Source organism: Capsicum annuum, unplaced genomic scaffold (assembly GCF_002878395.1).
Source record: "Capsicum annuum cultivar UCD-10X-F1 unplaced genomic scaffold, UCD10Xv1.1 ctg76988, whole genome shotgun sequence".
NCBI lineage: Eukaryota > Viridiplantae > Streptophyta > Magnoliopsida > Solanales > Solanaceae > Capsicum > Capsicum annuum.
Genome location: NW_025887342.1, coordinates 34,902 through 40,835, shown reverse-complemented (window position 1 = coordinate 40,835; position 5,934 = coordinate 34,902).

Sequence of the window (5,934 nt, the reverse complement as noted above, 5' to 3'; positions counted from 1 at the left end):
GATAGAATAGAGTCAATGAACGTGTTTGAGGCTCTTATAAATATGGATATATGACAAGTATTCAAGAAATGAATTTCCTAAGAATGCCCTCAGCCTCCCAAATATAGGTTATGAATGTCTCTGCATCGATCTGCAAGACTCTTATAGACACTAAGCTCTTATACCAACACACCGATGAACCTTGTTCTGATACCAATTTATCATGACCCAATTTCTTAGGTCATAATGGTGCCTACTATAACCCATCAGTAGGCAAGCCAACTTATAGTTTGGAACTACTAATAATTAACTACTAAGGAAGATAAACAAAAAAATTAGAATAAATGAAAGAAAAGACTAAAATACATAAGAAAATCCCATAACCTGGAGGAATTAGTACAAGCACTTCTACTATTAATAATTGTACAAATTTAGGTGCTAAATGAATAAACATATACAACTATCTCGAAATACAACATAGAGATTATTTTGGTACATAAGAGGAAGAAAAGTAATACTCTGAACTCCAAGAGCTTACCCTATGTCTCAAAACCATGTATGCTCTATGCGACATACACAACAATGATGATAACCCATACTATAATCTTCAGGCTGCAAAAGTGTAGTATGAGTACCAAAAACCTAGTACTTAATAGGTAACTGCCAACTGAGCTCCTAAGATAATGCAAATATATATGATATATAAACAAAAATAGAACTACACCCAAATGTCCAGCAACCTTATATTAAAGCTAGTGAGATAATAAGGATAATTTATTGTAACACCCTGTATTTTGGGCTAGAATAAAAACCATGACTCTGATGCGTTGATAATCCCAGAGCCTTAAATCCTATGCCAATTTGGAATGTTAATCAATTATGTAGTATGTTAATCCATTTGATCATGAATTTAGATCATAGAGGTCCTTCAAATCAAGGACGAGTTGAAACTATTTTGATCGATTAAGTTTTAATGGACGTTGTAATTTGTGCCAGCTTTCATCGACCATAACTCTCTATATATGTTGAATTAGAGAGCCTACTATGTGTCAAATGATAGGTCTTTGAGTTAACTTTCCAACGATACCAATTTTACTAAAATCCGACACCCGGGCAAGAAGTTATGGCCTTTCAAAGTAGTATGTATCGCCTAACCAATCGTACATGGCCACTGGAAAGTATAGGCAATATCATATGCGGCACCTATGTAAATATAGGCGATATCATATATGACGCCTATGTAAATATAGGGGATATCTAGTTCGTGCTATAGAGTTAGAATATTTCTCCTTCATACTCTAATTCATGCTATGGTGTCACCTATACAAAAAGAAAAGTTATCCTAATTTCTTCCTCACTCTGGTGTTCCAGATATTCTCCAATTATCTAGCAAAAATTTCAGAAGTCCCACAAAAGATAGGAGAGGAGTTCCCTAGTGTAAAATTGTGTCCTCATTCTTATGAGGCATTCAGCTAAGACAAAAGTAAGATGTGTATTCTTGAGTCATTGAATATTGTGTATCAAGCCTCTATCTCTTGTAATCTTGATATCATTGTGTTGTTGAAAACAAAAGTCTAGTAAAGCCGTGTGAGGCCTATTTTGATTCACTAGCATAGTTGCCTTGTCATTTATCTTATTCTTCTTCAAAACACAAAAATCAAAGTCTATTGAAGCCGTGTGAGGCATATTTTTATTCACTAGCAACTTTCTGTTCATCTTGTTGTTCTTGTGTTTGTTGGAACTGTATTTCCACCCGAGTAGTGGTATAAGTTAGAGTATCGGTTTCATGACCTATTGGTAGTGAAATTAGACCAAGAAGTTTGTGATATGAAGTCACAAGGTTAGAGGTCAGAGGGTGACTTTTGTGATTAAATATTTATAGTTGAATAACCGTTGATTGAGAATGATTTACCCTTTCGTTGTGGTAGACTAATGTGGTGGTACCATTAATGGATTGTACGGTAGTCCATGAAGGAAGTGTTGAATCAGAATGTTATTTGTTTTCTTCCTTTCAAAATAGATAAAGAGCCCAGAGTGGATATTTAAGGTGGTTATAGAAACCCCTTATAGGCTATGAATGAAAATGGCTAGATTAGCCAGTAGGTTGCAAGTATAGACTCATTCTCATATGGGGTATTTAAAGGTAGTCTAAATGCCCATTGGGGTAAGTAAGTGTGATGTGACAAAGCTGTATAAGTAAAATGGTTATAATATAAGCTTAAGGTTGATCATGTCTATTATGTGACCTTACCCCTTAACTTTCTTCTCATTGGTAGTTGTAAACTAATACTACTTGTGAGAAAGCATGTAGTATATTTTTGAAGTATTTGGATAGAATATCCCAATTTGAAGGATTAGTATATTTATACTATGTTGGACTCTTCATTGGTGGTAAATGATTAATGTAATAATATAGACTTGAATTTAAATGGTGTGGTGGTGAATAGTGGTAAGCTTGATGTGTTGAAATTGTACGTGCTAATGGATTATGACAAGGAAAACTGTAAGGTCATGATCGATTATTGTGGTTATGAAGTTCTAGTGTACTAGTGTTTCTTTATGTTTATTTCATAGTTTCTAAGTGAGGATGTGTGTAAGGTTGGATGCAAATCATGTTTAGCACTAGATATTAAGTTTGAAACAATTGATGTCCATGGAGGTGGATGTGATGATTCCTTGGTTAATGATACTAGTTATATCGAAGTGATCTATAAGCCTGAACAGTGTATGCAAATGCCTAAGTTTATTTGATTCATAATGAAGTATGACGTTGTATATGTGATGTAGAAGTATGCCCAAGGTGGTATGAAGCTGTAGTATTTTTTGAAGTCTATTACATGTTGTGTGTGGCTACTGGTACCATTGAGTTGCTAGCTGGAAAAAGACTAGCTAGATGGTATATGGTGTTTTAAATAGCCAAGTTAGGGACCTTTGATTGATAGCGTTGAGCCTTTTGATATGAACTTGATTCTCATGGTAGAGGAAAATAAGTTTAAAGTTGCTATGTCGGTACACTATGATAGAAATAGAGTGGCTCATTGAAGACTTGTTGATACCCATGTTAGGTGTTATAATCTAAGCTCGAGTCCTTGAAAGTTGTGCTAATAGAAATAAGAGTTGAGGCACTAGAGGGTGTGCACTTCAACATTGGGGATACTCATGAAGATTTGAAGTTAGTAAGTGTTCGAGTAATTGATGATAACTATTGTGGTTATAGAATGATAGTGTGCCTCAGGAGATAGTATTAGCAGTAGGCGTTCCACTCTCATGTGTGGTCTTTTGGGTTAAGTTTTATTATTTTTATGTAATGTCATATTTCAGAACCCAGAGTGCACTGAGTGCAATTAAGTTTAAAGTCTAGTAAGGTACCTCCCAAAACTTAAGATGATGGCTTGAAGCTAAGGGGGAGATGACTAAACGAATAACCAAGTAAGACTCTCAGATTCATGTAGTGATGTCATGATGATGTAGAACATCAAAAAGTAAGGGTGAATCTCAACCCATTCCTATCTCAGTATTACTCAGTGATCCTAATACCTACTCATGCTTTACGATTTAGTTCCATAATCAGTTCACGTTCATACATATGATAGAGAGATATGTACTCATGCTTTATAATGTGCGCCATTTCTATAACTCATGTTTTACGCCAAAGTACCCTAAATTCAGAGCGCTTTGGTGAGTCCTTGTTGTTGTTTTGCTATTCCTCAGGCCTCAGATGAGTGTCAAGCTTCATATAGTATCATTCCATGCCTCCAGATCTTATGTTCTAACCTTTTTTATGACTCCTCCTTATGCGATGATAGTGGTGGTGAGTAATTATTCCTTGTTGATGGAAGATCATAGTATGCTTGTTTAGATAAGGCCATAAGTATGAAGTAAGATTTGGGGCCAACTGTTTATTTATGTGATGGTTAGTGGAATTTTGTATGTGTGTGTTCTTGGGGTAGCTCGTGGGAGTGATATTGATAGTGGTTTAGAGAATATTTGAAGTGTGCCTTTATGAGTGTTTGCTTTGAAGTTCATATGTGGTTATAAAGATAGGCTTGAATGACATGTTGAGATTGTTGTAAAGGAACGCTATATGCGCTAGTGACTTCATAGCAAGAGTTCAGAGTAGTCATTGCAGTGGTAAGGCATGTTATACTTAGGATGTGATCTTTAAAGGAGATATAGAAGATTGCATCATATGGTTTAGAATAATAGTATGGTCTGGCATGTTGTATTTTTATGACTTAGAGTTAGGCTTGATCACGACAAAGGGATTAAGTTATTTTCGACATTAGTAGAAGATTTGTCAATGCTCATATGAGAATTTTAAGCTGAGTTGAATGAATATGATATTTAAGGAGAATAGTATAGTTAAGTGATATTCGAGAAATGTGCTAAGCTTGAAAGTAAGAAGTTGTAATGCCAATGTCCTGGTAATTCTATCCTAATTCAGGAGTTATATGCCTATGTTCCAGACTGCAGAGTAGTGTCAATGTGCTGATTCCTCAGTTGGATGTCTTGTGTAATCCATACCCAAGATTCATGGCTCCCTATTACTACTAGAATTTCTTTAGAGAATTGTGCTGAAGAGATACTCCAGTTAAGTATGAGGGTGTAGTATAATTCAGTCTGTATGGCCAATAAGTCAGTTTAGCAGTCAGATTCGCATGACTTGTTTTCTCGTCTTTGCACTTATTCATGCTACTCGAAATCTCAAACATGCTACTATTCTAAGATAGAGTATACCAGTAGTTACGAGTATAGCCCATTTCATGCATCATGCATTAAATTCAGATTCCAGATGTTCAGTTATGATTCAATTCGTAGGTGCCTTGTGCATCGCCTCAGTTTTCTAAGTATCTTAGTGAATTGAGCACTCATAGAGAGACATAGGGTACCAAGGGAAAGATACCCCATTCAGTTGCATGCATAGATTCTTATTACAAGCTTTACATCATTTATTATTGAGTATTTAGCCATATGTTCATAAGTTAGTTCAGTCAGATATGCATGCATTAGAAATGCATGTTTAATAGAAAAATTTAGTTTATCAGTGTATTCAGTCCTGCATTCATGAGAACAACTTGGTCACAAATTCATGCATCAGATATGTATGATTCATTATGAGAATTCAGCCTATGAGTAGCTTTAGTTCTGTATTCCATGCCTCGGATATGCATGTCCGGCATAAGCATTTAAAACATCAGTAGTTCCAATCTTATAGTCATGTTTTCGATCAGTGTATTCTTTCTTAGGGAACATATCATGTCCGCGTTATCCCATACCCTTTTAAGACTTCGACATTCTATCCATCATTCGGGGACGAATGATCCCAAGGGGGAGATAATGTAACACTCCGCATTTTGGGCTAGAATAAAAACCATGGCTCTGACGTGTTGATAATCCCAAAGCCTTAAATCCTATGCCGCTTTGGCATGTTAATCAATTATGTAGTTTGTGAATCCATTTGAGCATCAATTTAGACCATAGAGGACCTTCAACTCAAGGATGAGTTAAAACTTTTTCGATCAATTAAGTTTTAGTGGACATTGTAATTTGTGTCATCTTTCATCGACCATAACTCTCTCTATATATGTCGAATTATAGAGCCTACTATGTGTCAAATGATAGGTCCTCGAGTTAACTTTCCAACAATACCAAGTTTGCTAAAATCCGACACCCGAGCAAGAAGTTATTGCCATTCAAAGTAGTATGTGTCGCCTAACCAATCGCACAAGGCCACTGGAAAGGATAGGCGATATCATATGCGGAGCCTATGTAAATATAGGCGATATAATATGTGGTGCCTATGTAAATATATGTGATATCATATGCGGTGCATATATTATGGTTTTAAGTGACTTAAACACTCCGTTTTTGGGGCAAAATGGTCCTTTTCCCACCCTTATTCAGCCATAAACACGAAATTCAGTCCCCAATTCTCCAAAATACATTCACATTCAT